The sequence below is a fragment of the Pseudopodoces humilis genome, chromosome 23 (assembly GCF_049639895.1).
Source record: "Pseudopodoces humilis isolate 2021_Gansu_Grassland_sample_001 chromosome 23, ASM4963989v1, whole genome shotgun sequence".
In the NCBI taxonomy this organism is placed as follows: Eukaryota; Metazoa; Chordata; class Aves; order Passeriformes; family Paridae; genus Pseudopodoces; species Pseudopodoces humilis.
The window spans coordinates 5,220,660-5,234,791 of NC_142222.1; the positions used below are offsets into that span (position 1 = coordinate 5,220,660).

The following is a 14,132-nucleotide window of genomic DNA, read 5'->3' on the forward strand; positions in this document are numbered from 1 at the left end:
CAAGATTAGGTGGGATATAAAAGCCAGTGGTTCTTAAAGTCAGGCCTCACTGGTGGAGGAGCCAAGGAGGAAATTATCCCCAGCAGCTCCCACTGTTGTTGGAGAGATTTTGGTTTTGTTGGAGAGCTTTTGGTCCAAAGTGTTGTTGGAGAGATTTTGGTTTTCCCACAGTTTGGGTGATAAAGAGAAGGAAGGGACACCTTGTGTCACCTCAAAGGGAGCTGCACTCCTGGCCTCACCTGCTCTCCAAAGAGGCTTTAGGGCTGCAGGATCAGCCCCATAAACCCACTGAGATGATGACACCCTTGCAACAGAGGATAAAATCCAAGATGACCCCGGAGAACATCACAGGGAACTGCAACTGGAGAATAAATGCAGCGTTGGGTGAGCTCCGGGGATGCTGTGCACAGGGAGGGAAGAACGAACCTAAAACTTCAGCAGTGGGAACAGGAGGATGGATTGGAGTGAGGGAAGAGTAAAATGCTGGATTAGACTGACTGGGAAGGAGTGGAAGCTCTGCCAGTGGAGCCTGGACAAGGTGGTGTCAGGAGCAGTTCAGATGGAGCTGATCCTGCCCCAGGGATGGGCCAGACCTCCTGAGGTCCCCTCCAAGGCTGCTTTCTATGGTTTGTAATTCTTAGACAGAATAATTTGAGGAATTTTGGCGGAGAACTCCTCGCTGTATGAAATACATCAGTGCAGAGGGATGAAGAGGGGAAGGGTTATACACAATATACTCCTTTTACCTCAAATATATTTGTGTATATAATACCCAAATACTATTTTTTTTCCCTCTTTGAACCTTTTTTTACTTCCCATGGAGCCGGTGGCACCCGGCACAAAGAATTTCCTCTTGGCAAACACAAGCCAACCTTGGCACCGTGCAATAAATTCAAGCTTGTCATGAGCTCAGAGATGCTCCAGCCCCAAAATCCCCACGGGAAGGGCACATTGCTTGTAGGTGTGGATGCTCTGTGATTTCAGACAGGTTGAAAACAAAGATCTACACTTTAAAAAAAAATCCATTTTGCCTTCAGACACGGCAGCCCGAGGGATCTCACGTTACAGCAATTACAGCTCAGGCCACAAACGAGGTGACAAGTGTTTATCCCGCTGTTTTCCTTGGTATTTTTAGGATCAGCCCCGCAGCACTGCCTGAGTTAACACCGAACAGGTCATTTAGTAAAAAAAAAGAGCCGAGGCAATTAAAAACCGCACACGTGTGAGGCTGCTCTGCCTTGGGAGCACCAAAAAAACCTCGGAACTACAAATCCAGGTGGCCACAAAATCCAACCCTGCCCGTGCCCGGTTGGGAAAATCAAGTGGCCAAACTGATTTCTGGTCTGTCTCACGGCTTCCGCCAAGTTGGACTTAAAAAATAATTAAAAAGAGAATTAATCTCAGCGTGGAGAGAGCTTGGGCTCATTTGCAAGAGGAAGAAGAAATAGAAATTGTGCAGGGAGGTGCTCAAAGGAAACTCCCACTCTTCCAGGGAGGGAAGCATCACACAGCAGCGTGGATGTCACCTTCCCAGTTTGGTAAAGCTCAGCATCAGGATTAAGCAAACATTAAATAAAAGCTGGATTTGGCCCATGATTTATGGCAGACACCAGGCACTACCAGAGGGCAAATCTGGGGACTTGGGACAACTCCTTGGGACCTCTCAGGATCAAACCAGGCTCAGCATCTTGCCCCTTCAAGCATCTCAAAACTCTTCACCGTTTTTTCTCCTCAGCTAAAATTAAATCGTCCAGCTCATAAATCAGAGAATTTCTCCTCCTCTCTCCTGGGAGAACTTTACATTTTTCGCATGAAGCATTCCCTCCTCCCTCCTGGTACACACATTTTTTTGTGCACAGATGTCTTTCTCAGCTGCTCCCCAAACCTCTCTGCCACACCAGCATTGTCTCTTTTCCACCACACGCAATATTTTAAAGCCTCTCAAGGCTGAAACTTGTTCGAGGCCAAGTGATGAGCTCATCTGCAATTTAATAACTTAACACCAGTTCACGCTGTCAGCAGCAAATCACCGGTCACTGGCTTTGCAGAAAACGCCCAGCATCTGGCTCCAGTCACTTCTTTTCAGCACGTTCCCTTTTCCCAGGGGATTTTACCTGGATGGCAAGTGCAGATTTCAAATAAATAAGGGCTTAAAGTCATGGGATTTATGAGCCAGGCATGGCTTCCTCAGGGTAGATTTGAGGGGTGCTCAGGAGTGGATCCAAACCCCTGAGCTCTGCTGAGGTGTTTTGTCCACGTGTGACAGGAAAATGGGAACATCTCTGCAGGTAGTGACAGGGAAAAGGGGAATTTTCAAGCAGAAATCACACATGACTTCTCTGCAGTTTATCCTATTTGTTTCCAGCTTTAGGAAGCTGAAAGCCAAACCATTCATCCATCCTTATCCACTGGAAGGAAAACTTCCTGCCACCAACCAGCTGAGCCTCCACGGGAGGAGTCTTCTGCAAATTTAGCAGTGTAAAACTATTAGGTTTTTTCTTTTTAAAAAAAATACACCAAAAAAATCCAACCACCTACCCCACTTTGAGGGGTAAGTTTGTAATTTATATCCAAAAATCCAGCAGAAAAAAGGTAACAGCAGCCAGCAATGAAAATTCCCCAGCCATGAAAGGTATAAAAGAAAAACTCCCAATTATTTTTGAAAAGAAAACCCCAAGCCCAGTGAGAGGCACAGGGATGCTGTGCACAGCCTGTTGTTTGCAGCAAAACCACACAAACAGCTTTTTTACCTTAAAACTTAGAACTCACCCCCCACTCTCCAGGCCAACATCACCCAAGTGAAACATCTGGGAGCTGCACCCCCAACTTATCTTTCCCTCATGCCAGTAAAACTACTTCTTATTCCTTTCTGCTGTCAAAAACTGCAGCTCCCAGGCTTTGGAAGCTCCTGCCATGAGTCCCAGAATCCCCCAAGCCACACAGAGCCATAACCAACCACAGCCAAGCCCATTTTTGCTTATTAAACCATTTATCACTGCAAATTGAACTGTAATTAGGGGGAAATGCAGCAGGTCCCTGTGAGGAGTCATTGAGAAAGCAGCTTCTGCTGTTGTTGTTTTCACTAACACGGAGTTACCGCTGCCCAAATGAGGTTCCTGCACAAAAAAACTCATCCCAGCTGCTCACAAATATCCCAAGAGCTGCTGTTTTGGCCAGCACCTCTTCCAAAACTCCTTTCTCTCCACTAAATTCAGGGCAGCATCCTGAATTTCCAAGCAGGAGGTTGGTGTTGTAAACAAGAGTCAGGCACGAAGGAAGGATTAACTCAGTGTTCCATCCATCATCTGCTCCAAGTTCTCTGGGAATAATGATTCCAGCAGGTGGGATTAGAGTGGGGAGGAAGGTCAGCTGAGAGAGAGAGGGGTGGGATGTGACTCAACCCCGTGTTTTTCTGGGTGTTGGACTCATGCTGCTGCTCAACCCGTGTCTTGTGAGGAAAATCCAACCACTTCCTCCTGCTCTTCCCCAAAAAGATTTTTAAGGCAGGAATTAATTTCTGGTTGAGAGAAGAGTAAAGCCCCCCAAAGGTAATGATGTCACAACATATTTTAGGACAAACCAGCCCTCAGCCACACAGAGAGGACTAAATTTGCACTTTTGAAGAGGGCAGGCAGCATTTGGGAGCTCAGCTGCAACTGGGCAGCTGTGATGGGACCAGCACATCTGGATGAGGTGTCCCAAAAGCCACCCTGGGAACCTCCACACAAGCCAGCAACTGCTTCTGCAGGTTTAATGTCCAACCCACCAGCCTGGAGTAAAACCAGAGCTTAGATATGTTGGGTATTTTCTGTTTCACAGAGTTAATATCGGTTTGGGGCCACAAATGGCTCATTCAGGCCCTGAGCGAGGGCGCGGTGGGAGAAGGGAGTCGATGCTTTGGGGAAGGAGCAAACATTTCCCTGGCAGACTGACTCAAATAATAAATGGTGGCAGCTTGAAACCCCTCCAGGAGGCTGGAATTGGAGGAAGTTGGAGAGATGGATTAATGGGCAGAGATGTGATGCTGCCAGCCAGATAATAAACAACTGAGGAGATTTGCAGAAAAAAATGCTCTTTTATTTCATAATGCCAGGCAAAGGCAACGACTCCACCTGGAATTTGGCCAGACTACAGTTAAGACTTCTTCAGGAGAATGCCTGTGGATGTTTTAATGAGAATGGTCTCAGCTCTCCTGATTTACAGAGACACTGGGATCCCACGAAAAGCTTGGAACTTCTGTTTGGGTGAGGTGACTCCAGGATTTGCTTTGAACAACTTCAACAATTCTGATCCACCACTGCCTTTAACACAACTCTTTGCTTTGAGCTCACCAAATATTACCCACTCTTCCCTCCTAAAGCAGCAGGAGCTGCCCACATCCAGGTTTTTCCATCCAAGCCTGGGGCTGGGGCTCCAGCTGGGGCTCCAGCCCCAAGCCAGGATCCTGCTGGCCAAGCAGAGCCTGCACCAGATGGCTCCTGGTGGGACTTGTCACTTACTGCAGCTGCTCCCAGATGGATGGGTGACAGCCCAGCCTGCCAGCAGGCTCAGCCCAGAGGCACAAGAGTCTCCTTAGAACCCTCCCAAGGAGAGTGATGCCACAAAGTTTTCCTCCTGCAAAGGGAAGAGGCAGAAAAAGCTGCAGGTCTAAGGGGGATTTGAGAAAAGCACAGCTGAGGGGTCACTCTCCCACCCCCTCAGCTCCTGGGAGCCAGCTCCACCCAGAGCCCTCCAAATTCCCTGCCTAAAACCCAAAGAAAAAGGTTCATGCATTAACCCTGCATGACACCTACCCTGTTCACTCCAGTCTGGCTGCTGGGCCTCCCCTTCACAGCTCTGCAGTGAAGCATTCAATTAAAATATAACCAATTTAATCAAATCTGCCATTTCCATCCTCGTGTGTCTGCCCAAAGAGCCTCCTGGAGCATCCCAGGTGCTGCCTGGAGTATCCAAACCACAGGTGAGGAGCAGAACTTGATAAATTTACCAACCCTTTTGCCCTGTGACCAGTAGCTCTAAGGGGAGCTCCTGCCCCAGCACGGGGCCGATTCCCAGGATCGACCACATTGTGTTGCCAACTGCAAAAAAAACTCCAAAAGCTCTTAACTGCAAAAAAACCAACAAAAAAACTTATTTTCACTTGCAAAACCCTTCTAGATGTCTGCTGGAAAATGGACTTGGAGGACAGGCTGCCTATTATCTCCTGTCAGGGAAGGAGCCAGAGCTGCCACCTAAGCTCAGTCTGCTGTCAATTCATATGAGGATGGTGATTCATCCTGCTCTAAGACAGCTGGGCTGACTCAGTCCCTGCATGAGCTTGTCTCTCCCAGTTACCTGCCAAGAAAAGCCCCTCTAATTAGCTGATCCCAGACATTTCAGTGTTGAGGCAACTGGAGCAGGAAAACCCCTCTCGTGCTGCTCTCACCTTTGTTTTCCAGCACAGCCAGCTTGGAGCTCTGCGTGGTTTTCGTGCCCTCTCTCCCAGCCAAAAGCAGCCCCATCTGTTTTGCAGCTGATCACCCATCCATACTAGTTAGATTTTTGTGATTTGCTTCAGGACCCCATGGTTTTTTTGGAGGTAACCCGAGGCTCAGACAACTCTTGTCCTTGGAAGGTGACAGGAGATGCCTGGTGGCCACTAAAGATTTTTATTTGTGCGTGCAGCTCTTGTGCCCTGCCCTCACAAGCAGTAAATCCACACACAACCCTAAAATAAGTATTTACAGGAACAAAAGAGAAAAGCAGAACTGGGATCCCTGCAGGAAAAGGGAAGAGGTTCACAAGTAGAGGATGGCACTGTCAGATGGGGAGGAATCACTCGTTCTCATCATTTCCACTGCCTGTGAGAGACTGCCCCAGTGTCTGGGTTTGCAGCAGTGAACGGCTCCTGGTACAAGAGCAGCATTCCAATCACACAATTCCCTGCTTGGAATCACAGACCAGGCTCCCCACACCCGCTCCAGCTGATGGGAGTTGTTGGATCAACACTGAGCCCACAAGCACTTGGTGCAGTCTGCTCCTCACCCCTACCTGCGCCTACAGCATTCCATGAGCCAGACACCCGGGCTCTGCACACCCCTGCAAACATCTCTGCTGGGAAAAGAGTCCAAAAAGCCTCACCCAGATGGCCCAGCCTCAGTAATGAATCAAACAGGCAACAAGGCTGGTGCTGCCTGTCCATTCTGCCACCCCTCAGTCCTTCCCCAGGTGACTCCGTGTGTCACCGCTCCCGTTAAACCATGGGAAAAGGGCACGAGTCTCACAGGTAATGAAAATCCTGTAAATTCAGGGGAATTGGGAGAGAAGAAGGAACAGATCCCAGCAAGGGAAGCAGCAGGATTTGGCTGTGGAAAGCTCTGCATGGCAGAACAGATGCTCTGCAGCTGGGCCAGATGGTCCCCACTGCTGCCAGGGACAGGCCACTGGATCCTCCTAGAGCTGAGGTTGGGCTGATGGGATGGAGGATGCAGGAAAGCTCAGCCTGACCTGGCCCTGGTCTAACAGAGCAATGAGACACTGGGAATCCTCACCTCTCACTCCTCCCTGCTCTGATCCAGCCACCTTCTCCACATGACCCTCCCTTCACAGTTAACACAGCTCTGCATGAGCTGCCAGGCACTGCCATTATTCCAAACCAGGCTCTGCCTGGGAAGGAACCAGGATTGATTGTCTTGGCCCAGCAGCTGTCACCATGAGAAGCTTCAGGAGGAGCCCAGCGTGGATCTCCTGGTGTCCAACAGGTGAAAAGCCCTCCCTGAGCCCATCCTGATGTGCTGTTCCCAGGAGCAGGCGATCCCAGAACAGCCAAGCACAGAAGGAATTGCAAATCTCACTTGAAACAACACATTTGTTTTTTTATCTGCTCCAAAAATGTTGCTTTTGGTGCAAGGTTTTTTTTTTGTTGCCCTCCTCAGCCAGCAAAGCTGCTGCAGGACAACAACGGAAGAAGAAAGTTGATAATTTTGGGGGATTGATCAATGCAGCCAAAAATTCCGAGGTGGGGATTGCCCACAGCCATCCCAGGGTTTTGTTTTGATGCACAGCTCTGCCCAGCCCTGGGAAACACTCCCACAGCATCCCCCAGAACCTGCAGCATCAATAATGATATTCCTGCCTCACCTGGAAGCCTCCTGGATCCAGCAGAAATCAATCCGCTCCTGCACACACAATGAGAGGCTGCAACCCAAGAACCGCTCCCACTTCCAAGCCCTGAGCTGATTATTATTGCATTAGCCATGGAAGGATGCATTGTTAATGCTCAATGGATGCTAAACTCTGCTTCAAAAGGATGCAATTTCGGGCTGGGAGACCGTAGGAATGTTTTTGGCATCCTTGAATAGGTGCTAGAATAAAAGCTCAGATATTTCTGATACAGAAAATAAGCACCATTGATTCCTCATCACAGCTCTCTCCCTGAGTTATTCAAGGGAAGTAATTGAAGGCGTCTTTGAGAGACACAAATATTCAATTAACTCTCCAAACTGGCTGCTGTGGAATAATGCAAGCATGACAAAAAGATAATTTAAGTGAACAAATTGCAGCTGACTCCCATAAAATCATGCCAAGCCTTTATTTTTTTGGGGTTATTTACACCATTGCAGGAGCTTGGGTGGGAGAAGCACAGGGGAAAAATGGGTTTGGATCAATAGCACTACCTGCATATACCAAAATCCATGTATATCCCTGTTTTTTACCAGCAAAGAGAGTGGAATTACTCAGCACAAGAATCTGGCTGAGTATCACTGCAGGAATTAGGAGATTTTGCAAGGTAAAGATTTAGAAGGAACAAGATACAGAGAGATTTTAGCTCAAAGCAAAAGAGGAGGAAGGAAGGTTGAACTAAACATTGAAATAAAAGCTCCCTGACCCTTTTTTGCATTAAAATTTATCCTCAGGAACAGCCTATTCCCTGAAATCACTTAGTACCTTCCCAGCTGTTAAAAGGGAATTCCAGCAAAAGAGAAAACCCAACCCAATCCCACAGCACCAAACTCATTTTCTGAATTAAGACAAAGCAACAGGGGTGGAATAAAAATAAAGGTTTCCCCAAGGAAGCCAGCATCACCCAAGTAATTAACATGGACAACATGAATTCCAATTCATTCATTTGCAAATCCAGCATCCCCAGTTAATCTGAGCATGGACAAAGTCCATTAATAAAGCAGATTCCTGTAATGGGATTCAAAGCAATGGCAAATCAATACACAAAAAAAAAACAACTTGTGTGGTTAAATAATCTACATTTTGCATAATAACATCAGTGCTGTGATGCTGGGTGGTTATGTGAAGACAGAGCAGAAATACCCAGCAAGAAAATTGGATTGAGGTGGGAAAACCTCCCTGCTCAGGGGTGAAATCCATGAGCCAAGGGAAAAAATCTTCCTCTGTGAAATCACTCCGTGAAACCTCTCCTGAGCAGCCCCACAAAGAGTTGGGAGTTCCCCAAACAGCTTTGCAAAGAGTGAGGGGAGATGATTTCCCTTCAAATCCTTTCTCAAGCCTGCTGGTCTCACCCTGGGTATCTCCTCTCCAGGATGTGCCAGATGTGGAATACAGCAGCCCCTGGCAGGACCTTTCCTGTGTCCTCCACTGCCAGCTCAGGATTTATTAAAGCTATAAAAATTATTAAAAAATTAAATTTATTATTTACTGACAAACACTGATCCAAATTTGTCCTGTTTCACCAAACCCCTTCTTTTTTTGCGCCCTTTGATGCCTCACAGCTCCCTGCAGAGTCTCCCCCTGAACAAAAGGAAGAACTGAGTCACAGAAAATCAAACCCACACCCCCAAATTCGCACTGCTGCCCTCAACATCCCCATTCCCAAACACCTTCAAGTGGGAGGCCTCTGCTCTTCTCCTCTGGAATATCTCCTCTCCAGCTTGCCAAGTCAGAAAACCACTTAAATACCTGATTAACTACAAGCACATGTTTAAATCCCGCTGAAGCCAAGAGGGTTGGACAAGCGGAGCGCTTCAGACAGGTTTTTGTTAAGCAAAACTTCTTTCCTCCACCCAATTCCCTTCAGGAGGAAGGACTGGGACACTCCAGAGTGAGATGCAGCTGAAGTGAGCAGTGGAAGAAGCATTTTGTACAAAATCAGGGAATGAGATCCCAGGGGGACACAGGCTGGGCTGGTGATGATGGAGAGCGCTCTGCCCTCCAGAGCCAGCAAACATTTCCAGTAAGTGCCATTAAAATCCTCCTCTTTATTTCACCACACACCAGGCTCCAGAAAGGCCAGAGGGTGGTGGCTGCTGCTCCTGAGCCCCAGAGATGGGACAGATTAACCCAAAAATGGCCCGAGAGCCTCTGTGCTTGGCTGAAAAGGGAAACCTGCCCCAGGTTTCGCTGGGGTGCTGAACAGACACAGGTAATAAACAGCTTTTCTGCTGTGCCCTGTCCCTCCTGCCCTGTCTGTAGGGTCTGTGAGGGAAAGGGGTGCTCTCTGCACCCCCAAACCCACAGGAGCCCCACACCAGGCTGGGAGAAGCAGGAACATCCCTCCTGCTGGGACAGGCAGTATCACATCCTGTGTTCAGCAATAAAAGGTGTCAACCCTCCCCGACTAAAATCCAAATATTTCTGCTTTGTTTGACAGCCAGGGCAGTTAAATTGCTGCTGTTGATATTCCATTTCCCAGTGGAGATGCCAGAGGAGCTCAGGAGGATGAGACAAAAAACACACCTTGGCCCAGGGAGCTTCTGCCAGGGAAATGGAGCCTGTGATGGAGCTGTGGCCACAGGGAGAAGGAGACATGGGTTGGGTGAAGAAAACCACGCCTGGAGCTCAGTTTGCAGGAGAGGATCCACGGCAAAGCTGCTGCCCCCACTGCTGAGTCACAGCTGCTGTGCAGAGAGGTCAGTGCAGGCTTTTCCTTCTCACAGGTGAGCACCAAAAGACACCCAGGAACGAGGCGAGGAGCAGCTCCAGAGCGGGAATATCAGCAAAGCATCCATGTCTCCCTGCCCTGGGATATTCCCTTAATCCCCTACAGTGTGACACAGCCCAGGAAGCATCCCCAGAGAGAAGCAGAGGCCTGGAATGCCATCGGGAACAGAGCACCCTGCTAATCCCTCCTGCTTCCCCATGGGTGGCTGAGCCTTCCTGGGAATGCTCTACTGGATCCCATGGAATGCTGTGGCCACAGGATATTCCCACAGGTGCCAGGACAAAGTCTGTGGCTTGCAGCTCCTCCTCCCAGTTCTGGCACTGCAAGCCGAGAACATTGATTTTCCAACTCCAAAACAGCCAGTGCTGATAATCCCTCACACCAGCAGCTCCTCTGAAGTTAACAGCAGAGGAAGAACCACCCCAGAAATTTCCAGGACACAGCACCAATCCTTAATCTCATTTCCCAAATACAACCACGGGGCTGAATAATCCCTGAAACCTGATGCAGGATGATGAGCTGAGCAAGAGGAAAGCCAGGGTGAGCTCATTGTGCTGAGCCTCCCCTTCCCTGCTCTGGTCCCACCGAGACATCCACAACCCTGGGCTGGAATTCCTCAAACTGCCACAAGCAGCTGATTTCAATATCATTAAAACATGACTAATACAGGCTTTGAGCTGGTTTCAAAGTGGAGGAGCCACTGGTGTGTGGTGAATCAGACACCTCCAGCCTCACACACACGAGGTGTGGGGTGGCATTTAGCCCACAGTGACACCAAACCCACCTTGGGACCTTTTTCCCCTGCCAAGAAATGCCAGAAATTCATGCCTGGAAGACAGATTCCCTTTTTGCAAGGCATGAAACAGGAAGAAAAAAACGTTGGTTTTCTCTGAAGGCCCACAGGCTCATCCAAAATCACCACTGACAAGTAAATAGGTTGGAAAAAGCTCCCTCTGAGAGCCAGACTGACTCAATCTGTGTTATCTTTTCCCTTTTCACTTTATCTTCCCTGATGTGCCTGCTCAGGAAGAGATAAGGAGCAGCTGCTCTGAGCCCTACTCGTGGCTCTGACACTTCTGTGCACTTCATTCCTGTTCTTGGGAATTCCCTGCTTCCCTTCCCCTTTGCCAGAGGGATGTTCAGCCCTTCTGCTCCTCCATTCCCCCTGAAAAATGAGGAGAAGCTTTTCCTTGGTAAAGAATCCTGGAATTATTTAGGGTGGAAAAGCTCAAGTCTAACCTCTAAGCCACCACTAAATCATATCCATACATCCCACAAACCCCTCCAGGGATGGGGATTCCAGCATCCTGCTGGCTCTGGGATGGGTCAGTCAGAGCTGGAACGTCTGGAGGAGCTTGGTCAGTGCTGGGTCCCACCAGGATTTTACACAATGTCATTCCCATCCTCCTGCAATCAATGGAATGAGCTCAGCCTGTGGGAATGGCACTGTATTCCTGCCTTTGGGAATATTCCAGGCTCCTATATTTTTGCCCTCCTCCAAAGGGAGGGCACACAAACAAACACGAGTCCTTGCGGAAAATAAAGTTGATTTATACGATGCGGCAACACTGAAAGGTCTTTTTTTAAAAAAAAGATATTTCAGGAGAGGACTTTGGCTGATTTATTTTCTTTCAGGAGAGGAGTTTGGCTGATTTATTTTCTTTGTGTTGGTGGAGAACAGCAGCTGATGGGCAAGAGATGAAAGCACCCCAAGCAGAGATTCCTCACCACGTTTCAGAGAATTCATCTCATCCGGGAGCTGCTTTACATCTTAAAGAGGATAGAGAAGTTTATCAGATCCAAAAGTTGCACTGGTGCAAGGCTGGCCCTGTCACCTGCACCGTGCCAGCTTCTCCATCCTCCTCCTCTGGACAGCAACAGGGTGGGAAGGAAACCAGAGGGAAAGCCAAGCTGTGCATGGAGAGCCCAGGAAAAGTGCTGAAGCTGTTCCTGTTTTACAGTTCAGCCTTTCCACTGAATGACCAGTGCCATGGACTGGAAAAGTCAGCTTTGGGACGTTCTTCCCCTGCCAAGAAATGCCAGGAATTGCTGCCTGGAAGTGGTACAGTTCCAGCAGCTGGTGCCCACGTGGGAGTGGGACCGGGCTGTGCCGGATGCCGCACACCCACGGCCCCTGTTGTTTACCCAGGGCCTTTACAGGGATGCACACATCCTAAAATCCAGGGAAACCCGGAGTCCTGGCAGCTCCTGGGGCTGCTGACACCTTTGCTCTAAAGCAGCAAGACAAGAGAGAGGAATGCCATGGGAAGGACTGGATTTTTACACTGAAAAAGGAGCTGGTGGAGAGCAGATGTTGTGCATGTCCAGCTGAGACATATTTCCCCTTCCCAAATACACAAATCTGTCCAAAGACTGGTTTGGATAGGAAGGGACCTTAAAGCTCATCTCATTCCCACTCCTCTGCCATGGGCAGGGACACCTTCCATAGACCAGGATGCTCCAACCTGGCCTTGGACACTTCCAGGGATGGGGCAGGAAAACCCTGTGCCAGGGCCTCCTCACCCTCACAGGGAAGAATTCCTTCCTAATATTCCATCCAAATCTCCCCTCTGAAGCCCTGGCAGCCTCTTTGCATCACCCACTCCGGTGACACTGTGTTTTTGGGGTACCTGGTGAAGAGTTCCAGCTGTAACCCAAAGAGAGGATGAGAAGTGGAGTCCCAGGCTCAGCAGGAAGAGCTCCACACCTGCAATCACCAGGGTGCTGCTGAATGCTCTGAATTCCCCTCCGAAACCAGCACACACAGTCCAGCTGTGCTGGGCAGGCCCCCTGCAATCCCATGATTGTGCCTGGGAATGGCACACACACCATAAAACATGGATTTTGGCTGCTGGAGGAGAGGCTGCCAGGCGGCCCGAGGAAGGGAACTGCTGAGAGGAGGCTTTCCTCTTGAAACACCCACAGAAAAATGGGAAAAGGAATGGATGAGACCATCAGCATGGGCAAATTATCCTCAATGTTTGTGCAGGGTGGCTCAAAACTCCCCCATTTCCCATCCTGAGACTGAATCAGAGCTGTGCCCTACACCCCAGGGAAGTGGGAACCTCACCCCTGACTTATATCAACAAATAAAGTCAATTCTGGGGACTGAGGGAAGAAATGAAGAAATTCCCATGTTTTTATCTGCAGCATCAGATTTTTAACCATCAGGTAGAGCAGGGCTGGGACTTGGTGTTTGATATTTGAAGAAGGTTGGAAGGTAAAATCTTTCTTGAAGGCTTTCACAGCGACTTCCCTGTCTGGCACCAGGGAATTTGGATGCTCCTTTGAGGATCCACCTCTCCATGAGCCTCCCAGCTGGCTCAGTCTCTCCAGAGAAACCCAAAAGTAAAGGATTTGGGCTCATCAAAGTCACCAGGAAATGCCCAGACTTGCTAAGGAAGAATTAATGACTGGGCTGCCCAAGGACTCAATTCAGTGACATTAAAATTCAATTAATGCTTCTCTATAAAATAGCTTTAAACATTAAATGCATTTACTTTAAACCACCCAGATTTCAAATCAGCAATTTAAGGTGACGTCAACATCTGGTCAGGCTTTAATTTTAAAATTGGAAAATTTATTTAATTTTAAACAGTTCCTGTTAGCCCAGGTAGGCAGAACGTGTCTGCCAGTGATTTTGGGGAAGTCAGTGACAAAAGAAAAGAGTGAAATGCAAACAGAGCTGTGGGGAGAGTTTGGTTCCCTCAAAAGGACAAAAAAAATCTTAATTTCAGTTAATTCAAGTGTTTGACTCTGTGATTTTAAAAGTCTGTTCCAATTTCAAGAATTTTAATTCACTTAGTCAAGTTTAACGCTGAATTTCAGCAAGCCAATGAAAAAAATCAGGAATACAAAGCAGAAATTTTCCAATCTGCAAGTAAAACTTCAACCTGAGAGACAAAGATCTGTAATTATGGTGACCAGAAGTGTAATTCATGATGCAAAATTAATACTCCACTTAATGAATCAACCACTTTCAAATGCAAAATCTGTTTCAAGACATTTACTTTGTCTGCTCTTGTATCCAGCATATTTTGAGTTTATTAAATTATCAAAAAACATTAAAAACCACTTTTCTGCTCTTCAGACTTGCTTCCATTTCCCTGTAACTCTAGTCAGAAATACAAAAGGATCAATCAATCAATCAATCAATCAATCCTGTAAACCTCAAATTCACCATTTCCCACCAGAATAAAAACACACAAAATTCCTCACCCAGCCACACAGCTGCCTAAAT

General features: G+C 48.0%; 1 protein-coding gene across 1 annotated transcript in view; it reads right to left on the reverse strand.

Annotated features, from left to right (window-relative positions):
- The window catches only part of LRRC75A (leucine rich repeat containing 75A), a 57,989-nt gene that overhangs the window by 35,617 nt on the left and 8,240 nt on the right, over positions 1-14,132 (reverse strand). The gene's annotated exons all lie outside the window — the stretch shown is intronic.